Below are 23,065 nucleotides of genomic sequence, written 5' to 3' on the forward strand. Positions count from 1 at the left end.
TCCATGGATAAGAGTGCACAAATCATATATTTCATAATATAAGAAACAAAGATACCAGAAAAAAACATCAGGAGCAACACTGGAAAGTTCACAGGGAGGTGTGCAGCCAACAGATAGGGCTATTTCAGAAGACAGAGGTATCTGAGTAAAATCTCTCTTTAACGGAAAGCTTAAGTACTAAGTTTAAGTACTAAAGGCCACTCAAGAAACACTGCAGAGAGGAGCAGGTGATTTTTCAGTAATATCCTCCTCAACCCCCTACGTGTGACATCTTCAGATTTATAATCTTGCTTTTTATTTTTTACATTATCATTTTCTATACTCAATTTCAGAGTGACCTGATTGCACATTAATTAAGCAAAGAATACAATGAATCTAAAATCAATTTGGTTATGTTAGAATTGAAACTATAATAACATTTAAGCAGAATTTACTACTTGGGACAAGGCTTTAATAAAGACTTATAGGGACTGGCATCCGGTCAAATAAATACACCTTTGTATATTAAGCTCATTACAGTTTTATCTGACTACAAACTCCAGTTGACATAACCCACTGACAACCCTTCAAGTGGCTGGAGAAAACTTAATATAGTCACACTTATGTTAAAATATAAGATAGGTGCAGTTTGGCTGCCTCTTGAAATTAATTCTGTACAAAAAGAGATCGACAGAAGAAAAATTGCCTAAGATCACTGCACTAATATAAGGGAAGTATTTCTGGATAATTTGGGTTCGATTCCAAAACAGGAGGTTGTATATTATGGGGATTTTCCAGAGGTACTGCCCTGTGAGACACACATTTAGCAAGGAAAAAAAGTAACATGGCTCAGTTAACACTGTGGATACGACTACTCCCACCTTCAGTGGGAATTTTTAAACAAGCAGTGACAACTTTTGAAAGCATCTTTGCTACTTCTTCATGTTTAGCACTGTGTTTTCTTCATATTCGTCCCTTTGACCAATGAAATGAGTTTTAAGAAAAAAAAGAAAGAGAAGATTTATTGTGTCCAGTTTAAAATGCTTGCAAGCAGTGAAGAAAAACAGGTGATCGTAGAAAGCTTGAGTCAACCTTACAGGTATTTCTTGATTATGAGAAAATAGAAAGAAATGTATGCTATATTTAGCTAAGTTCTTGCTCATGTGTATAACCAAAAGGACTAAATTTAAAGTTCTATTTCATTTTCTAGGAAGACTTTCTTTGTTAAGCTAGTCAAGCATTATGAACAAGTAAAGGTTATATGATGAAATGAGGTTTTTAAGGGGCATGTTCAAACACTTATTTTTGTGACTAGAAGATGTTTTAATATAATTTTGGGTTTTTTTTCTGAAGAAAGATTACATTTGTATATTCTATGAATCATGTCACCTCTATTAAATTCTGCCCTTGAATAATATCTAAAGAGTTGGAGTAAATAGAATACAAAATATACATAAATGTGTACAATAGGGTCTCATTCTGTTGTTTGAGAATCTTTATATTTTTTGTCCTATTATCTCCAGCATGATACGGTTATATTTGGTTTTTATAGACATCATGAGACTAAAAAATGTATCACTGTATATATCTGTGATAAAGTAATTATTAAATTCACTGAACCTTATTGGAGGGATAAAGCATTAATTTCCATCTACGAGCTGCATTTATGTAAACCTGGGAGATTTATAGGATAGAAACTGTGTTCTGTCTTTCGGTATGTCAGTGAAATGTAAGTTTCTAGGAGAATATTTAACGCTTTTCATCCTTGTTATTTCATTAAACAGAACACATCAAGAGGTGAAGCAGATAGATGCTGTTAAAAGAAATATTATTTTAATGTGATTTTAATACATTTTGTTGAAATATTTGACTTCAAAGGTAATGTTACATTAACTGTAAGGGAAAGAGCCAGGCAGACAGAGTTGTCCAAAGAACAGTGCACTGGAGAGGGACTTGGTATCTGTTGTCACTACTCTCTATGACACGCAGTGATTTTGGTCAATTTATTCTTCTGTCCTTTGTCTCTGCTCTGTTCTTAATTCCTTTTTTTTTTTTTGTCAACAAAGATGAATTGTTGAGTGTTTACCTGATGACACACATAATTTTAGGGAAAATCATTTTTCATAAAAAGCTGTAATAAGTGCCAACCCTATAAAAAAGCAACTTTTTATTTCTGGTGAAGCATTCAATAACAGCCTGTTCTTCAGTTCTGTTCATCTTCCATAGCACTTTCAGTCTTCATCTAGCTAAGAAGGACCTGAAGCTTTCCCACTGTAAAGAAAATAAGTAAAGAATGTCCATTGCTATAAACTCACAACCAAGGAGGAATGTAAAGGTGTGAGAGATGGAAAAAAAATATTTTTTGGCTGACAATAACAGCTAATGAAGTACAGGTCTGTTAGGATGAAGCTTGAAATATAGTAGGATCAGTTTTCTCAGGATAATAATTGATTGCTCTGAGTTCATGATTCAGTTCTTTAATGTCAATAACTTACCATAATTTAAGGAATAATACATAAAATAATAAGTTTGAGCCCATAATAAGGGCAGCCAAGAGCCACAGATATCATGAAAGTAATGTCCTTGGAGAAAGAGGACAGTATATGCTTATTTGACAAACTAACAAGAACAAAGGACACTGTGGACTTAGTCCTAGGAATCATGCCAGGAAAAACAAATAATATTAAACCTGGCTGGCATTTGGAACCTGATCACAACATTAGCAAACTTGAAGTGCTCTGGAGGGTTTTAATGGAAGGTATCATTTATAGGGCATTTTGAAAACAGGCTCATGCGAGGGCAGTTCACAGCATTGGATCCAGAAACTTTGATATTGCACGGATCTCTTCAAGACCAAGGGCTGGTGCTCTATTTCCTACAGAATTCACCATTAATTAATAAATCACAGAAACTCCATATAGCTCTAATCCACGGGAGGTCTTACCAGCCACTAAACTACCTTTCTGCACAACATGCACACAAAAAAATTGTTTGAATTGGTTGAATTGTTTCCATCCCATGAAACGGTGGAAAATGAGGAATGGAAAAGCCACAGGAAAAGGTCTCTCATTGTATGAAGTGGATAATTAAGTGGATAAATTAACAGACTCCCACGCAGTGTACTAACAATTTGACATTGAGAAAATGGGATCAATAAGACAAGTATTTCTTTGTTGTTTGTATTGAGGAGGCGTTTCAAAAGTTTTGTGAGTTCTTGATGATGCAAGACTGATTTTAAATTTGTTATGTATAACTCTACATGCATATCAAATGTGTTTTGCAGTAGCAGAGTGAACCCATGCATATGCCTCTTACTTGCCAGTGGCTCCTTGTGTCCTGTATCAGCATCTTGCTCTCTGGCAGATTAATTTCTCTCTCTCTTTTGTTCTTCTGAAAAAATTAGTCACCTATTACAAAGAGATGTTGAGAGTCTAGCTTATTTTTGCACAGTGTTTCTTCACTGCTTCATTAAACAATAAAAATACTCCTTTTTTTTTTTCATTATAAAGGGTTACAGAAAAGTGGCTTATGGCAACATTTTTTTCCATAAACACAAGAGTCAGAATCCATGCAGATACTGATTTGAAAATTTGTACATATGATGTCTGTCCAACTAATCACAAAGATATCAGCAACCATGCTTTAGAAGCTAAATAAGAGCAAGGTGAGCATATATGGTGAAAATAAATGCCTTTTTAGAAGGACGTCAAAAATTTAAACAAGAACCTTATCTCCTCTGACCTGTGACCCTATGATTTATGTTCAGGAGCTTAAACAATATAGAAAATTCCTCTTTTAATATGAGATTTGATGGTAGAGATTCAAATGGTGAAATTTGTCTAAAATATAATTTTGAATAAAATTTAAAACAAAATTCTATTTTCATTGTCTCACTTTTTTTTATCAGGGTATTTGCAGACGTTTAATTTATAATAAAGATAGAGTTTTTGAGGCAGTAATGTATGATTGGCATGAGAGTGTAGCTTAAATTTACCTGGTACCTTTTCAAATTGAAACAGCCCTTCAGGAAAAAAAAAAAACAAACTTGTAAAACAAATGTTTTTGTTCATTTGTTTTCCTTGGTTTGTAATAAAAAGTTTGTGGCAGACAGATGAACTTGCAGCTGCACAAAAACATTCAGACTCTTGATTACAGTCAATTACTTGCTGTAAAGAAATCTGGGAAATAGGAGATATTAATGTGATAATTTGAAAATAGGTATGCTGTGATCATGCTGGTGAAGATTTAGAATCAAAGACATCAAATAAGCTAATAGAACTAAGCCAAGCATGACTAAGTGGGACTGAACATAGCAGAGTGACAATCTAATAACTTTTGAAAGGCATAAAAGCTATGGTAAACAGAGCAATCATACAAATTATAAATACAAACAACCAATAAACATTCTTCTAAGCAGACGATCTAGAATATAATGGGATTTTTAAATTATTTCTTTTTAAGAATGGCATTGGCTGTGGTTTCACAGACCAGGGAGAAGGCCTATGGCATGGGAAGCACTCCCCTCCCAACACTGCCAATAGAGGCTAGTGATATTCAAATGCTTGTAGAAGAAGCCTGCACTATATAATTAAAAGACAGAAATTCTAGCAGGGCCAGATCTTGTGAGCTATCTTTAATAACCCAAAATTTTAGTGTCCTCAATGGGAACTCAGGATGCTTAATCAACTTTCGGGAAGAAATCTAGGAAAGTAAAGATAATAATGAAGTGTTCTCCCTAAGCCAGGCACCCATGCAGAGTTTGTGAGTAGGTCGAGAGCACACAGTATTTATGTGAATGAGAACAACACATGTCAGCAAGACCTCAGAAATTCATCCTAGGATACTTGAAGAACTACTCAAAACTGAGCAGAAGGAACCACAAGTATCACTGGAAAACCATGAAAGACAAAAGAGAAGACAAACAAAGTACCTCTTCATAATAAAGGAATATGGCAAAGCCAGAGGAATTTTCAATCAGTCATTTTAGCTTAAACAGTCAGAAAATTACTGGAAGTCATTATTAAGTAATCAAGTTGTAAACACTGAGATAATGAAGTAACAAAATAAAACACCCACCCACCGTGAAGTTGCTGAGACCAAATCAAGCCAAAGCAAATTAATTTTTGGGTTTTTTTTCAGCATAAATAAGGAGAGAACAGCGGATACTACTGTCCACATCCTCTTTTCATAAACAGGCTAGGGAAGCGTGATATAGATAAGATCGATGTGATCTGAAACTAAAAGCAGTAAAAAAGCATATTCAGAGAACAGCTGTCAGCGACACGCTCTCACACTGGCAGGACCCTCAGGAGTGACCCAAACTTGGTCTGTGCAGAGCCCGGTTCTATTTAATATTTTCACTGGCAGCTTGGAAATTTGCAAAATGATACCAGCCTAGGAAGGGTGGCAGGCTGGAGGCAAGGATTAAATGCTTTTCTAAAATTCTTGTTAAACTGGAAAATGACTCAAAATCAACACAATGGAATTCAGAAAAGGTAAGTGTAAATCATTGTATCCAGAAAGGGGAAATCAGATGCCTAAAGGCAAGATTCAAAAACCTGTCTAGGCAGCAATTTAACAAGAAAAGCGCGGGAGGTATGTTGGACAGCAGACCAACAATGATCTGCAACGTGATACTATTTTAAATAAGGCAAATCTTCTGATGCGATAAATGAACAAAAATGTTTCCTGCAAACCACAGGACAATATTTCATGTTTACTAAGTTTTAGTGATGTCTAAACTGGAACATTGTGGTGGGTTTCACATACTCTTCTTCAGCACAGGGGAAGTAACAGAATGCTTGAATGCTTTAATTTAGCTTTATTTAATCTAAAAAAGGGAAGACTGATTACAGTTTTTCAAAATTTAAAAGTCTGTTACAAGGAAGACTACATTCTCCTCTTTTTTCCCCCTAAAGATAGAATTTTAGGTCAGATATTAAGGAAATCTTATAAAGCCATAAATTCATGTTAGAATTTATGAGTTCAGAGTTGAGAGAAATCTCTCAACTAAAGGGATTATGTAATCTCCTTCTCTAAAGCTTTTAAAGAAAATATAGATTTTTTAAGATACTCTAGATTTATGTGTGCTGCCTCAGCACAGAGGACGGGAGGGAATGACCCCTTCTGGTACAATGTATTTCTATTATGCTATGGCATAGCCTTAAACTTCTGAATACCTCTCCCTCTTTGTACCATTTTGCTAAATTGAAATCTCCATGTATTAAACCACATCTGGAGAAAATTTTACCAATATTAAACAAATCATTAAAAAGTTGCCAAGTAATTTGCATAGCATAAATTAAATAAGTTTCACTTTATGTTGAATAGTCCCTTTTTACTGCTTCTCATTTCCCTTGATGAATTCACTGGCAATTACTTAAGCAACCTACACAATACGGTAGCTCTGGACTAAATATGATATTACCATGAGACAGAAATTCCTCTACATTATCCTCCTATTAAGAAACAATCCCTGATGGATTGCAAGGCAGATTAAAGTCACTGACAGCTAGTCTATAGATACTGAAGTCAGTGTGGAACTGGTCAGAGCACACAGGCAATCCTACTCCACTCCTGGATCTAATTAAAGGCTAGTTTCAGAGCTGCTCTTTTTTTGGAGAGAGGAAAGGGACCACACAGGGTAGCCCTCTGATCTAATTGTGAACCATCTGCTCCATAGCTCTTCCAAATATTTACAAGTAGTTTTTCAAACCAGAAGAAAAATTGGGTAAGAAATAAAACCAAAAGATAAGAACACATAGACACTACAGCGATGCAGACCAAAAAGGTATAAAATATTATCTCTGTTACCACTTCATCGTCCAGCAAGTTAAGGAAAAATGTATGATCAGGTAATCTGATTACTTACAATCATCTTTGTTGCTGGCCTTGTGCTACAGGAAGTTTGTAATTATTTAATCCTTTGTGATTTACTCACTGTCACATGGGGTACAAGGAAGAGATGGGACAGGAGAGAATTTGGCTTACAGAAAGGGGCTGGTTTAGATCTTTATTAAAAGCACTACCTTTATGGCAGATGGAGAAATCTGAAACAAAATCTGACCAGAAGAAACTAGGAGAGCGAATTACCTAGTTACCATAGGACTGGGAAGTAATTCTGCTCCTATTCGGTTGGTCAAGATCTGCTGATGTGATTGGAGAACTTGCTAAAAGAAATGAATATATCTGTGAGTAAAGGAAAGGGATGTCCAAGTTATAGTGTGTGTTTTCCCAAGCAGACAGTTGCTCATGACAAAGGAGAGCAGATTTCTGGTGTCTTAGGACAGAAGTTGTAAACTGTAGTTTTCTTGAGTTGGTCTTCAAAGAGGGGAGTGTGGGCTTGTGTGCTATAGTAGGAATTTGCAAGGGTCAGAAAAAAAAGTGGGAACCATAGTTACTGAAACTAATAACTTTGGGATACCTTTGGGCAATATCTCTATGTAATTAGCATAACGAGGATAATAAACAAAAGAGCTTGATTTCAAAAACAAGAGCATATCTGAAGTCAGGCTGTTGTCTTTTCACTGGAGCCTGTCCTCCATCCCAGTCAGTTAGACACGTAAGATGAGGAAGATGTTAATTTTGTTGTGTATGAGGTATAACAATGGTTTTGTTTCCAACTTTGTGCCAAGGATCAATAAGTACATGGCAGAGGCCTTGCTTTTTGGAGCTAGAAAGATTTTGAGAGTGGTCATCAAGAGCTCACATGGAATCAGTGGACCTGCTGACTCGTGGATCTGAGTGAGTGACTGACTTTCAAGTTCGTGTACGGATCCATAATGCCAAAAGCACAGCTAGTGATAAAGGATAATGACTCATGCATTTAGAAAAAAGGACTGGGCCTTTTTTTTTCTTTTTTTCTTGTGAAGTATTTTTGAGGGCAAGATACTTCAATATGAAGTGGATTCAATCTTGATCACTGACAAATTACAATCTTAGTAGAAGTGTTCCAGACCTTTGTGGAAAGCCGGAAGAGAGGAAAGGAGAGAGGGAGGGGATGTTTTGTTATAAGGTTGCAATAAACAATAATAGATCACATACCTTAGCAATTATTTCCAATGTGTTAGCATTACTCAGATCATAAACAGGCAGAACAAGTTAATTTTTTATAAATAACAATGAGATAACTTTCCCCAATTCTCCCTCCTTTACAGGATTCTTGGTGACATTTATCATCAGGCACCTCTCTTCTAGTACAGGCAGACTTGTTTTTGGTATCACATGGCATCAAGGCAGCATACAGTAAGGTGACCAGAGCTGGAAGAATTTGAGCAATACTGGAGGTGGGTTCTTAGCTGTCACACTCTTTCACCAGCAAATGGTGACCCTAAGAAGAAATGGGGAATGATGAATTAAGACCAGACTGGAAAGAGAGGGGTAAGATGGCAACTGACCTAAAAATGTTGGAGGACTCAAAGATGTACTGTACAAAGGTGTTCACTGCCTCCTGATATTTCTACAGTATTAAAGTCCAAGTAGATCATATTCCACCCATCTTTTCTTTCTCCTAAGAAACCCTATGCAATTTTTCAGTTTTTCCTTCCTTATTTGTAAACCAAGCCTGATTGGTAATTAAATATTTATTTTTCATAAGCAATCAAAAACGTTGAGGAAATCGGCGAGTAGCTTTCTCTGTTGTCTTTCTCCTAGAGCATTTCTTAGCAGAGCTGTATCCGTTGGCTGGTATCAAATGGAATGTGGGCAAAATCACATTATCTTAATCTTCCATTTCTGTTTTTATGAGGGATGATAAACGCATTTGCTACGTGTTTCTTTTTTTTCTAGGAGGAGGGAAATAATGAGAGCAAGCAGACACTCAAAGATGCTTTTTCAGAGCGAATGATGGACTTTATCACTTATTGCTGCTGCTGGTGCAGTTTCTTTTTCCCTGTGGCTTCCATACAGCATTCCCATCATTTTGCAGATGTTTCTAATTGCATTTTTGGAAAGGTAAATAGTAAATTGGTTTCACGGCTAAATCAAACCTAAGTTTTTCCTGAGTAAAGAACTGCAGATGTTATATAGAATCACTTTCATACACATTCGTGCACTTTATTTCTCTTAAAGATTGAGAGGACAAAGCCAAACTCTTCTTGCTTCTTTTCTGAGTGGTAGGGACTGAACATTTTCAGGCCCTTCAAGAAAAACACATGATGCCATGTAAGCCTAGACTAGGTACTGGCCTCACCGGGCAGCTGCACATAATGTGGCTTGAAAGGTATGTTTCCAGGCATGTGTACATGAGAGGGGGAATGAACAAGTCTACATTCTAAGCGATAAAAGCTAAGATCACCACTAACTGTGGGTTATGCAACAGCTGGATCATTCTTACCTTTTTGTATCTTCCTGCCACTTGATAAATTTCCAGCTGAATCGCTGGAAACAAGCAGAGAAAAAGAGAACGTTTCATCTTTCTTCTTGACTTAATCTTTAGGGAGGTTTCTGTCTTTTGCTAATTAGTCTCACAGGATGCTATGGTCTATGAGAAAATGTAGTAACATTTCTAATTGCATAAATGTTTTCCTGATATGTCAAGATAAAAAATAGCAGAATTCACCTCCTGGATTTTCATTCAGTGAAACTGTTACATGTTTGAAGGAAGGATGGACTCAAGCCAGGACTCCAAGCCTAAACCCTTGCCAAACGCTTCATCCCCAACAGCAGATGTACTTGGAGTGTGGACTCAGATGCCGAGTTCCCCTCTGTGTGCATGGCCATCTCAAAGGCCTGACAAACCTCACCTTGGCCACAGAGTGTCAAAGCAAAGCAACACTGGGCAGGGTGGTCACGCTGTGTTCAAAGAACCTTTGCTGGTGGGTTCTCCTACATGGCGTTGCCTTTGGGGGTGAAGCCCTGACCACCTGGGAGTGAGAAGTGGTGACTAGTGAATCACTAGTAGTGATTCTGGGTTTCCTCCAGAGCTGGCACCATTAAAGAATCAAAAATACAAACATTTTTGGGCCCATGTTGTCAGTGTGAGCTGCTGGAGGCAGGTCTCTTGTTTCAGGGGTATTTAACTCTGAGACCATCTCATAGCAAGATGCTGCCAGGACTCTTGAGGGCATTTGCAGGCGTTACCACCCCTTCCTGCCCCCTGGGGCTCCCTCCACCTGTCCAGGGCCCAGGACCCCTTCTCAGCCCACTGGGGCCATCAGCAGGAATGGTCTCCAGCTCCCCACGGCCCTGCCTGGCCTAGCCATGGGCCCCATTGAGCCAGGTTCACCCATGGGCCCACTTCCCAGTCTGGCCTCGGCCAGTCCCCATGGAGGTGCCTGAAGCCTGGGGCTGGGGCTACCAAGAAGGCAACGTGATGGACGCCGAGAGCTGCAGCTGCAGGGCACTGATGTCGGTGGGCTTCACATAAGGACATGACTCTCATGAGTGACAGAGCTCTCCAAGCAATTCCTCCAAGCTATCTGGATAAGCCTGAGTATTGTGGCTTAAGCCCAAAGAGCCAGTGATTTTGTCTCTACTGAATTTTGGTTGTAATGGGACAAATGCTGGGATGGTAAGGAAAGGACTCTTCTGCCTTAGAGAATGTCCTGAGTGACAGGGCAAGTGGTCTGGTCAGCCATCAAATCACCCTTAGTGCTCTTCTGAGCTAAAACTGTGCAGTGACAGCATGTAATCCGGAGCAGTAACAGAGAAGAGGATGGTCCTTAGGCAGAGAGGGAGGTGGAAGAGCAGGGGCTCGGGTGGTGCTTAGGTAGAGGGGGGATCCCTATACGCGAGAAGCAGATCTCTGTACGCCAAACCCGTTCATCTAACTCCCCAAGAGCTTTTGAAAAGCTGCAGGCACAGAAGCACTTAAATTACTTCCACCTCTTCAGACTATTTCTAGACTAATTTCTAAGATTATATATTAGCAATCACTTATTTTAGCAAGCTGTACTACTCTGGTAAAATAGTTTCAGCTGTGGAGCTTCTGAAATAAGTCAAACAACTGAAAAAACATGTGGAATGAAGCACTATTCAAATTAAAAAAAAACCAAAACAGAACACAAACAACCCAAAACCTGTTGAAAATCATGAGAAGAGGAAACATTTTCTCTCCTTATTGCCTTGAAGCACAAGACCAGATGCAAGCTTTACGAATATTTAATACAGCTTATAAACAAATTGCACAAGCAAAAACTAAACACCAGACCTGAGCAGGGGTGATTTTCGCTCTGAAAAAAAATGTACTTTGCTGTACCAGACACCTTTTTCTGAGAGAAATAAAAAGTCTGTCTTTCGTATCTTGTTTTCTATCAACTTTGTAACAGAGTTATCAAGGCTTCACAGGAAGGATGAAATTGATAGAAATATTTCTGTTTAGTCATCCTGTCCAAAGCCCCAAGGAAAAAAATTAAGAAGCTGTCAGAGAAAACAATTGATCTGCGACAATGGCATTATTACTTAGGGAAGAGCACTTGTCCTTGAGACAAAGGACAAGCGCATGAAATAAAATGCTGTTACTTAGTGTATTGTACTGGAATGGCAAGACCCTTGCTAAGTACAGATAGTGCCATAAATCTCAAATAAAGCTTCAGCTTCATTTTCATTTTCTTGTCTTATTTCCCCCTTCAGATTAGTTAACTTTTACTTAAGAATCAAAGGCTTTCCCTCTAATCACTTTTTCCCATAGGCTCATGTTGCCTTTTACAATTGTTCAGAGTGTGTCTCTCCTCTTCTCAGAGGCAAGGCAACACTGCCATCATGACCACAGGAAAGTTTACAATCATATGTGGGGTTTGTAGATCACGGCAATAATCATATTTACCAAAGACATGTTTGCATGAGTTTCTGTATGGGACAGTGATGTCTACAGCAACCAGAAAGAGGAGTTAACATCTGCATAAGCACGTTCGAAACAGTGTATACACAGTGGAGACTGATAGCCTCAAAGTATTCATAACAATATTCACATTCAAACAGTGGGGTTTTTTCTCAGTATTACAATACCATGACTGTATATTCAGTAGTTGGAGCCAGTTTCACACAGACCTTTTGCATTCATTTAGGTCACCAAACCTGTGTGACCTGTTAAGCTGCAGGAACTCATTGCCTCTATTGTATTGGATGTTTATTTTCATATTTTTTATACAACTACTTTGTATTAATAACTACATATCTATGTCATAAAATCTGGCTGCTGATCTAGGTCTGGGCAGGAACTTACACACAGTAGTGGGGGTAGTGTGGAAAAATAGCAACAACTCCAGTTAACGTGGCCTCCGCGCTTCTGAAATCACCTCCTTCCAGGCACTTGCTGTATTCAAAGCTCCCAACTTTCTTCTGAAATAATGTGTGACTCCTGAAGACACTTTGGAGAGGCAATATTGAGAAAAAAAAAAAAAAAAAGTGTTTCAAATAAATTATGAGAGTGCAAATGTAGAAAGTTCTTTAGTCATCAACATTCACAGGAACAGGGTGGCTGCAGTTAATAGAACATTTCCGTTAATTCTTTTTTATAGTCAGATATTAAATTTTGAATGTTTGAATTTCAGCTTCTGAAAGAAGGTATGGAAACTCAGTAGGTATTTGACCGCCAGCGACACTGGACTTCAATGTTTTGCCTAATTTTATTCTGACTGCATTTCACACATCTATCTACTCCAGTAGGAGAAAATATTACTCTTTAAAAAAAGTCCCATATGATGAATTAACTGCTGTTTGGCTTAACTTTAAACAGAGCTGATGGCAGTACCATTAGAGCTTTCTTTCCTTTGCATTTCAAAATGCTTCACTGGGGAAGCTGGTATTGTTTTACAGATGGGGAAACTGAGGTACAGAGAAGGAAGTGACCTGGCTAAATTCGGAACTCTTGCATTTTAACTAATCTCTTTTTACAAGACTATTTTCTTAATATTTTCCTCACTCAGAAATCTTTTGCCTGTAAAGGGAGAACAGCGTTAGAAAAAAAATAATTCTAACACAAGGTAGATTACTGTGTCCTGGTTTTAGTTTTATTAAATTATTCCAGAAATATAAAACTACATGTAAATAGGAGCTAAATTTAAGTGAACTACACAAATCGACTTGCAAGTCACATGTCATATTATTGGTCTAAAAGACTAGATTTAGCTTTCATGTAGCCTCAGGTTTCATTGCCGGTGAGTTAGGTTATCTAAATAGATTTTTGCCTGCAGCACTCATGCCTGCAAATCAGCACTAACCAGACCTGACCAAAAAATTATTCTTATCAAATTTCTCTAAGTGAAGAATTATAACTTTGATAGCCTCAGCTCTAATTCCTAGAAAAGGCTGTTACTATCAGGAAACCTGCACTCATTTAGTGTATGTTACTGAATAGGATTTGTCAAGAGGCCAAAAGCTTGGGGAGCGGCTCCTGTGATACAAAGACTGTGATTTGAGATAAAGCACCGGAGCTCAGCAGAGCAGGGTCCTGCACGTGGCTCTCTCCTCTCTTCCAGTGCCTTCTGCAAAGGATGCTTCAATAGGGCAGCAGCTGTCAGGGGACAAACCTTGTGTCAGATTCCCCGTTGGTCACAGGCAGGTTTTGAAGGCTTGATGCTTTCTCTGCTCCAGCAGGAAGGGGCGAGAGGGTCTCTTTTGCCTGTCTGAAGAAAAGAACAGGAAGATACATGAGCAGCAGGATCAGAAAGCAGCTTGTGCTCTTTTAAAAGGCTCAATATTTTTCAGATATGTTAAATGTCTGCTAACTGAAATCACAGGACAAGCATCACTGAGAAATCAGCCCTTCCACTGCCTTTGCAGCCGTATGCGCTGCAAAGGTTGTTTGACCTCTCCAGCTGATGAAAGCTCAACATTTTATTTGAAATAAGTTTCAGTGCTGCATACTGAGGAATATCTCAGCAACAGATTACAAACAAAACACCTTTTCAATTCACTTTTAAGGTTGCCTTGTGCCTTTCCAAGAGATTGAAGTAGGCGATACAAACTCAGGAAATTAATCAAAGTACAGCTCCTGCTTCTCCAGAGCTGGCAATAGGCACAGAGCGCTCCCGCATATAGGAGTGCAGTCAGTGCCTTAGCTATCGCTGCGCTGGGGATTGATTAGCTGAATCAGCTTGGCAGGGATATGATTGTAATCTGAAGAGACCTGGGGATTGTTTCAGGGAATGAGGCAGCGCTGCAATTACCTTGCGGTTGTGGTAGAAAGAGTCCCTATTCTCTGGGATTTTGATGTAAGACAGTGGAAGCGCAGGTGAGATCAAGTCACCATGGTGCAGAGATGTGCAGAGACATGCCGAGATGTGCCGAGATGTGCCGGCTGTGCCAGTACCCACAGAGCAGGGCTCTCTCCTCTGCTGAGGGAGGACAAGGGAGCGTGCTACGGGAATAACGGTGGCTGGGCAGAGGCATAGCGATATGTAACAAAAGCATAGCAATACGTAACAGAAGCATAGCAATATACAGAAATCTGTGAATTAGAGAGGATGCGGTGTAAAAAGAACCACAGCGCTTGAAAACATATTGGTCATTTATTTCCAGCAGAAAGCTGAGCGTTCAGCTGCAGAACAAATGTAAGTGGATTATCGTCCGGAAGACCTTCCTCTTTAGCAAGGCAGGTATGGCTTGTGTGGAGGGTGTGATGCAGGCTCTTCAGAAACGGGCTGCAAAGATGTGCATTAGGGGCAGGCTGAGCAATGACTCGGCTACAGCAGGGGAAGGGTTTCACCGACACCTTCCCTCCCTGCATTGCCCGGCCTTCGGGTCCGAGCCACTGAGGACACCTCTCTGTCAGGAGCCTGGCGGCGCAGGGCAAAGGCAGTGCTGCCTCAGTGAAGTACTTTGTGAAGAAGGTTTCAATTGCGGGGCAGCACTGAAGTCTTGCTGAAAACTCTGCTAAGTCTTTGGATAACAACCTAATAATAAAAAGAAACAGTTACTGACAAACATCCAGGGTTGAAGGTTTAGTTCACTTTTAAGAGGAGCTTCTATTTCCAGATGTGTAGCAATGGTAAAACAAACAAATACAAGGGCTTCAAGGTTTTTCTTCAAGTTTAGTAAGGAAGGCCTTTCTCGTGATATTTTATTCTTCCTTTTCCAGTGAGTGTCAGCACAATTCTGAGAGGATAATCATGTGAAAATTACAAGTAAAATAGCAGAGGAGGAAGATAAATGCTGTCCAGACATTTCAGAATCTAAATAGCATGCATTAGCATAGCATGATCTCTTCTCTTTATTCATAATGGGAATATAGAAGCGTGAACTTAGTTTTGATTTCTTAGTTATTCCTCAGTTTTCCAACATTTATAATTCTACACATGGCCTTTTCTTGTCATTGGTGTTCTGAAAAATCATAGTGTTGCTGTCACCGATTTGGATCTCGGGTGCTGAGCTGCAGGACCCTGCCAGCTCCCTTCGGCTGCTGCAGAATTTGAAAGTGGGCATCTGTGCCACCTGGGAGGAGTTCGTCTGGGTTACATCATTACAACATGGTTTCCATATGCCTTTATATAGCGGTTGGATACATTAAAAACAGCATTTTGAAAAAAACACATGGAAAGATGTTTTGGAAACATCATGATTTCTGACTATGGAGCTGTAAACTTCCTGAATGAGGTAATTATACCCTGGCTATACTTGGAAATGTTTGAAACCCTAAGTTCACTAGTAGAAATATTCATGAAAATGAAAGTTAATTTTACATATCCACTTGGAATTCAATATTGGTTATTTAAATGAGTTATCCAAGAAAAGAAAAAAGAAAAAAACCAAATCCATCATGTTAATTTAGGCTCTGATTCAGACCCTCAGATAAAGGAAATACTGTTTTTTGGAAAGTAGGTTCTCTTTGTTTTCTTGCAAAAAATTGTATGTGCTTTTGATAACACTCTGTTGAATATTAAAGGAGCTGAGATGACTAACCTGGTCTAAATGTCTCACTTTTACATGGCATGTAAATTTCTCACTTTTACATGTACCAGTATGAATACCTGAAGTATTTAATCTGTGATAAACTAAATCTGAACTATATACAAATAGTTTAATGAATTTTCATATTCTGCCTTTTGAATCAAGACTAAATTCTGGTTTAGCCTTTCTGTTTTAATCTTGATGGAATGCTGGATATTATAAATTAATTGTTTTAAGGAAAATATGCTATTTTCATGTTGAAACATAAAATTTCTCTGTATCTGTATTTTCGTGGAGAATTCTCCTCATTAAAATTTTGGATTTTCATTTGAACATTCACATTTTCATTTGTAAGAATGCAAACATTTTGCATATGAACATTTTCAAAATTTGTCAAATAATAGTAGTTTTATGCCAATACCAGTTGAATAGGTATCTCTCAAAGTCACCTCTATCCTCTTTTCAGTCAAAGTCAGTCATAAAACCTTCCTAGCAAATATACAGGGGAGGTAATTTGTGCCTTCAAACCGTTCAACGGTAGAAACAAAGTATGCAGGTTTGTTTCCTGTAGCTTGAAAGTAATAGTGCAATTCAAAATCAGAATTACAAGAGCAGAAATAATGACCTTGTTTTCTAGCCATGGTTGACTGAGTTTTTGAGAGACATTGGTCTCAGGAAACTAAAATTTGGTTCCTGTTACAAGCAATAACACTAAGAATTTATTTCACTTTAACAACTTGAACATAGAGGCTTTTTGTATGTTATTCAGCATCTGCTCAGGAAGAATAGCATAGGACTGCATTAAATAGTCACATAAAATGCACTCAAAGCTATCTCGCAAACTGACATATTTGTCTTACGATTTGCTTTTTAGGTAGTCAATTTATTCTTTCTATAATAGCCGGGAATCTGGCGGAATAAAAAAAAAGGAAGCATTTGCACTCAAACTGTTGGCTGCATTAGAAAACAACTGCTTTAATAACCTGTTTATCTGGCCTCCCTGGCCTCCTATCTCGCCCAGGCAATCTCCAAGGAAATGACTGAAAATGAGAAGGAAGCTAGAAAACACTGAACTCAAAGCCCTGGGGTTAGGGCCTGACTTAAATCACTACAAGAGGCTCTGAACTGGCGTTTGCTCTCACCCCTCGGCCAGGGCTGTTGTCACCGCCTTTGTCAAAACTAATTGGAAACAGAGACACAGACTGCAAAACTTTGTCTGCAATGCTCCTCAGAAGAACAGAAGAGGGTGGTATCAAAAGCCTGCCTTATTTTTGCAATGTTTTTCACAGAGAGCACCTGCTAAAATGGTGAAGCTTTCTCTTTGTCTTTGTCTAATGATGCATTTCAACCAACTTTGTCAGATGAAAGGACAAACTTTGAGCAACCCCCTTGCTAAAGAGTATGGCTGTTATTTTTATTCCCAGCCAGGTCTGGTATGGCCTAACTGGTCAGTGCTTTCCCACATGGAAGGACCTTTCTCTCCCCAGACAAGAACCAAATAAGTCAAAGAAACCAAAGGCACAATTTGCAATTTCACTAGTCTTGGTTCATACCACTTTGCAACACACAGGGAGGATAGATGGAAGATGGAATGTAATCACACTTTGGTGAAATCAGAAGTTACACTGATCCCAGATATTTTCTCTAGTAATCCCTGAATTTATGATAAGAAAGTATCATGATCTGAATAAAACTGTAATGCCACCTGTGGTGTCCAGACTGTACTATGGGATTTTATACTTACAGTCAGTGATGTTGGAAACTTGTAGACAACAATCACCGTATTTTCCAAAATGTATTACTTTTTAAAAAGAGGGTATTATAGTATTTAGTTTGGGGTTTTTTTTTGTTGGCAAAATATTAATATAAAGAATGGAAAGCAAACATGCGGAGACTCTGTTAGATAGCGTTTTGGAATTCTTTCTTTTCTGGCACAAAAATTACTTTTAGGGTGCATATAATTTAATTTTATTGTGAATATGTGTTTGGAAATGAGAAAAGTAGTTCTTCGAAATTAAACCACATTTCACACTCCTGTTATTTCGTCTTCTTTCTTCCTGATTACAGTTAGAATCGATGGATTTCACATAATCATTATCATGTGATATCTAGGAAAGGTTGAAAAAGATGAAGAGAGGAGGGAGAATGAATAAATGATAAACATTTCCCTGCAACTGTCATTTATTCTCTCCAGGGAACCAAGGCCAGATATGCCCCAGAGAAGTCATGATGGCACAAATGAAGCTTATTTGGGAGTTAACTATGTTAGGAAGGGCAGATTTTCACCAAGTAGTCATGAGTGGAAGAAAAAACTTCACATAAATAAACTAGTTCCAAATACTTGGCGTCCTAAGCTGTACCCTATATAACTAAGCAGAGGGTGACATTCAGAAAGAAAGAGTGATGAACGACACTGAGCAACTATGAATTTCTAAGGAAAAATGAACTTTTTTTTTGACGCAGTATTTCCAGTTTTTGTTTCTTTAACAAAGCAGAGAGGAAAAAATATAACTCTTTTTAGAGGAAGAATGGGCTATAGTTTTAAAACTGTCACTCAGGGTCACTGTTGTAATATAATGCAGACAGATGAATGAGGAAAGGATGTCAAATATTTCCCGAGCACCCATTCTGCTTATTTTGGAGAGGAGGGGAAAATGCATTTACACATCGTCAGGCATGCCTTGCGGGTAGTCTGGAAAATACACGTATATGGAGTGTGTGCATGCTACTTAAGACATCCTGCTCTTATTCAGCCTAGTGGAAGCTTTGGGAGTGTTTAGCTATTCATTAATTTAAAAGGATGAACAATATTTTCTTATGATCTGAATTAAAGAGGTGCACGGGAAGGTGAGGATTCCATGCAGTGACAGGAGCACATTGAGAACTGAACAGAAGCAGGATTAAACTAACCAGTATGCAGTCAGGGATACAGCCAGGAATTTTGGATGCAGCACCAGCTGAGGGTCAAATATGATATTCCTCACAACAAATCATTTATATAGTAGCTGACTAAAAGTAAAGCAAGCCCTGAACATACTCAGCATAGCCAATGCATACCCTGGTTCTGAGGGCACGCTTTGAAAGAATGATCCTGTGGACAAATTTGTTTAAGCTTGAGTTTCACCCATGCTGAGATTTCAGTGTCTCAGTGCCCTGACTAACTCTGCTGTGGCTTGTTTAGACTTGTTCATGGCAGAAAGTTCAAGGTCCTGAACCTTGTGGAAGATCCTAAAAGAAGTAGATAAGGTTACCTTCACTGCTGTTACATGTAGCCTAAGCTGTCATTAACCAGCAAAGATGATCCCTTTTTCAAAGAAGGTGATATACTGAGTGCTTGCAGTTGAGATGAGTTGGGCTAAATTATTCATTTTCCTGAAACAGTGGCACAGATTTGGGGCATTTTGATTTTTCTAGGCCATTCCTCCTTAGAAGATATTGCCCACAGGGTCTGCCTGCACCAGCAAAGACAGTTTTCTCTTCAACTGTATAAGGATTTTTATATACTTCTAGCTCTGTCCAGCTTTATATGATTTAAAGAAATTCCACCTTTAATTTTATGGAATGGACGTACAATATCAGAAAACCTGGAGCCCTGTGCTCTACGCAGTACAATTCCTGGAAGCCCAGTCTCCTGTTGCCAGTTCATTCTGGGAATACTACATATGCTCTACTGACTCACATCGTTTTAGATGGGAAAGACCTGCTGGTAGTCTTGCTTTTCCCTCCAGGGCAGAGGTGTTTCCGTGCAACACGTTATCATAAAGGTTGAAGGGAACGTTAATACCAGGCAGTCTGTCTCATATTGTGACAAACTGGAGAATTTCATTCTGCATCACACATAAATTTCAAAAACTAGAGAACAGTTTTGGGGAACCTTTTGATTTAAAGATTTTGCGTGAAACTGTCATACATTCTAACAAAAGGGTGACAACCAGTCTAATTTGAAAAAGAAAAATAAGGCTACTACTTCCAATTAATTGCTGAATAAGAGCCTGGGGAGTAGGACTTTCGCCTTTGAGCCTGAGCTCACTGTTTGAACCATTTTCGTATTCTATAGATTCTGTGTGTGATGCACCAGGAGGATCATGGAAAGATGATGCCATTCAAACATTGCCTTTCCCAATATATTAAAGGATGTTTTTTCTGCAGGGAGCACCATCGCTCTCCTGCAGGCTCTCCAGGAGTACCCAGGAGCTGCAACAAGCACCACCTGGAATCTCCAGCACGCCAGAGCGACGGCTATGAAGGAATCACATCTGACTGACAACAGCTTTTGCTGTCAAGATCCTGCCACGCTATTAGCTCTCAGTTCATGCTCACGTTTATATCTCCTGACAGCTGTGCACAGTGCTATGCGAGCAGTTACTGTAGGGGTTATATCTGCAGTTGCGTAGGCTGGGGCTAATAAGATCTTGGTCGGCAGTTGCATTTATTTCCATCATCATGGACCATCCAGTAAACGGGGAGCTGTTTAAATGTGCAGGATTCCAGTGAGGTTTAATATTGGCTGAATTCAGCTTTTCTTTCTGCTTCTTACCTTCCAATAGCACTTTTTTTTAGGTTTTGTTTTTCACTGTAAAATGATCAGTCTTTCCAATCTTGTGGAAAAGAAACCAACAAAAAAACCGACAAAAAAACTATTTTAAATGCCCTGCAGAAATGAGAAAGCATTCTACCACTCTTCTCTTTGACAATATCCTGTGGCAAACATAACACAGACATTCACATTGACAAAAAAAATTCTTTCTAGTGTCTGAATTCATCTCAGTTCCAAGGATCCAGTATGTCAATAATAATAATAATAACAGCAGCAACAACAACAACAATAACAACAGTAGTAGTATTGTTACTTCCCCCTATATAAAGCATTTTTATATAAAGCGTTGTTTTCATTTCAGCTTGCTACAACCTGCTGACATTTCTGAAAACCTGATTTACATAGCACGGCCTTCTCACGAAAATAAATGGAGATTAATTTCGTACATATGAGAGGAAAAAAAGCATTAAGGGCTTAAGTAGCTTCAAATATCCATTACTGTTAAGTGACACTCACTGTTGCTTTTTTCCTGCAAGTCATAGTGAATGAAATTAGCTTCAGGCTATGTAGGTTAGGTGAAAGGATAGAGTGCCTCAGAGACTATTCTGCTGCAGCCCAGCATAAAGGTTTATGGTTATTCAAGAAAATAAATGTCTTTGCTTTTTTTTTTATCTTAGTAATGATGAAATTTGCTATTGGAACTGTCCCCTCATTGCCTTAGACATGGACGTTTTGTTTATTGTTGCCAAAAGACAACTATCACTGGTAGCCTTTGTGGCTAGGTAGATTTAAAGGATACATAAGTATACACACAGCTGTTGCATTTTGTGTAAAAAATTATTTGTATCATTATGATCCATGCAAAGATGATTGATAGCCAAATCTCAGTCTCATGTTTTTCTGCAATAATGAACTAAAATAAATGCTTGTAGCTACCCAGCTCTCAACTAAGATCTAAATGCAATGCCCCTCTTCTTCCCAGTTACCTATGTGTAAAAGTAAATGCAATTTGCAAAAATAAGCCTAATAGTGTCACACGGTTGCATCCAATACACAGCAGTTTCTTATTATAAGCAAAAAAGGAGCAGTTCTTTTTAACATCTTGAAGCTAACTGGGTTTCATATGAATTGCTTGTGGGTGAATTAGGGAACGCGGGCTGTGAGGCACAACAAAAGCCCTAGGAGCTGTCCGTGAATTGTGGCCTAAAAGTTTAGGGGAGTTATTGTACGTGTAACAATATCATCCCTGGTCTTCATTCAGGATATGGGCTGCTTTGGCCTGGAGAAAGGACAGGAATTAGTAATTCCACATCTTAGGACGAGATTAACCAGAGATACGAGGTTATGTGGTTGGGAGAGCTCTGGCGGAGCTGTGAAGGATGGCTTTCCTTGGGCGGGCAGAGAGATCCCTGGATCTTCTCCTTAGGTAGGAGAGAACAGAAATGTCTGTTACTAACAGTCGGCTGAAGCTAGTCTACTAGCTGGTGCAAGTATTTTCTTTTTTCTGTAATGCATGAATCTATCAACAACCTCGAGACAGAAGTTTAAGAATTTTCCTTTAAAATTGAAAATGGGTATTTGTTGCATCTGCAGCGTGGACGGGCAGGTGCAGGGCACTGAAAGCTGACAGGAGCATCCTCTCCGGAGGGCAGAGATCTATGGCTCTGCTTCCCTGTAGGACAGCTTTCTCTTCTCTCCAAGATAGACTCACCAACACGATTCCTCTCTTTGCCAGGTGCAATACACACACAGCACACACAGAAACAGCCTGCTGTTGGGTTTCCCAGTCCGCATTTCTCAAGGCTTTCAGCCCCTAGCGCTCTGCTAGATTGCTTTGCCTGTGAGATAGAGCAGTCCCATTTCACTTGTTTGCAGACATTCACAGCACGTGCTGCAATGGCTGCCTTCTGCGTGTGATGTTGATTGCTAGTTGGACGCTTAGAAAAGGACCTTCTATATTACTCCGTGAAAAAAGTGTCCTTATGTCCAATGGTGCAGGCCTGTGCCTATGGCAATTGAAGCATTGTTGTTATAATACCAGTCCTGCCATTGTACCTGTGTCTTATGTAAAGGCTCTGTCTATTGTCTAAAGCATTATAAATTAATCCTACATATAAAAATCGGTAAAGCAGACACCCTCTTTTATGATCCACAGAGGCTTCTTAGCACGTTTACTCACCTGGTAACCAGCAAGGACCATATAACTCTCTGTGGCTCAGTCATTAACGTCAGTACCAGTGTTTATAGACTATAAAATGTTAATCAGCCTTACACTAAATATTGATATGTCTATGGTCAATCATCATATTTGCCTTTTAGCCAGATATATTGAGTACATCTTCTAATAGGCAGGAAATGACAAGTTTACAGTCTATCAGGATCCAGTTATTAATCAATGGCTGAGATTAGGCTTCATAAGCTGCAGCAAGGCTACAATTGTGATTCTTAAATTTTTATTAAGTATATAGCTGATGGTCTACAGTAAATGAGTTTTCCTCTTTTTAGCAATCGGAAAAAATCTGTTATTCTCTTCCTAATAAAGCTGTGAAATTGCATCTCTTAAATAAAGGTCTTAATGTCTTTTCATTTATCAGATATTGAATTATCTCTTGAATCTTCTACATCTGAATATATTAAACTTTGAATAACCAATTTTACTGATGGAGCCAAAAATCCATATCACCGAAGTGGTTATCATACGATAGCGTTGCTCTGTCTCCG

Source organism: Rissa tridactyla, chromosome 3, assembly GCF_028500815.1.
Source record: "Rissa tridactyla isolate bRisTri1 chromosome 3, bRisTri1.patW.cur.20221130, whole genome shotgun sequence".
NCBI classification, from domain to species: domain Eukaryota; kingdom Metazoa; phylum Chordata; class Aves; order Charadriiformes; family Laridae; genus Rissa; species Rissa tridactyla.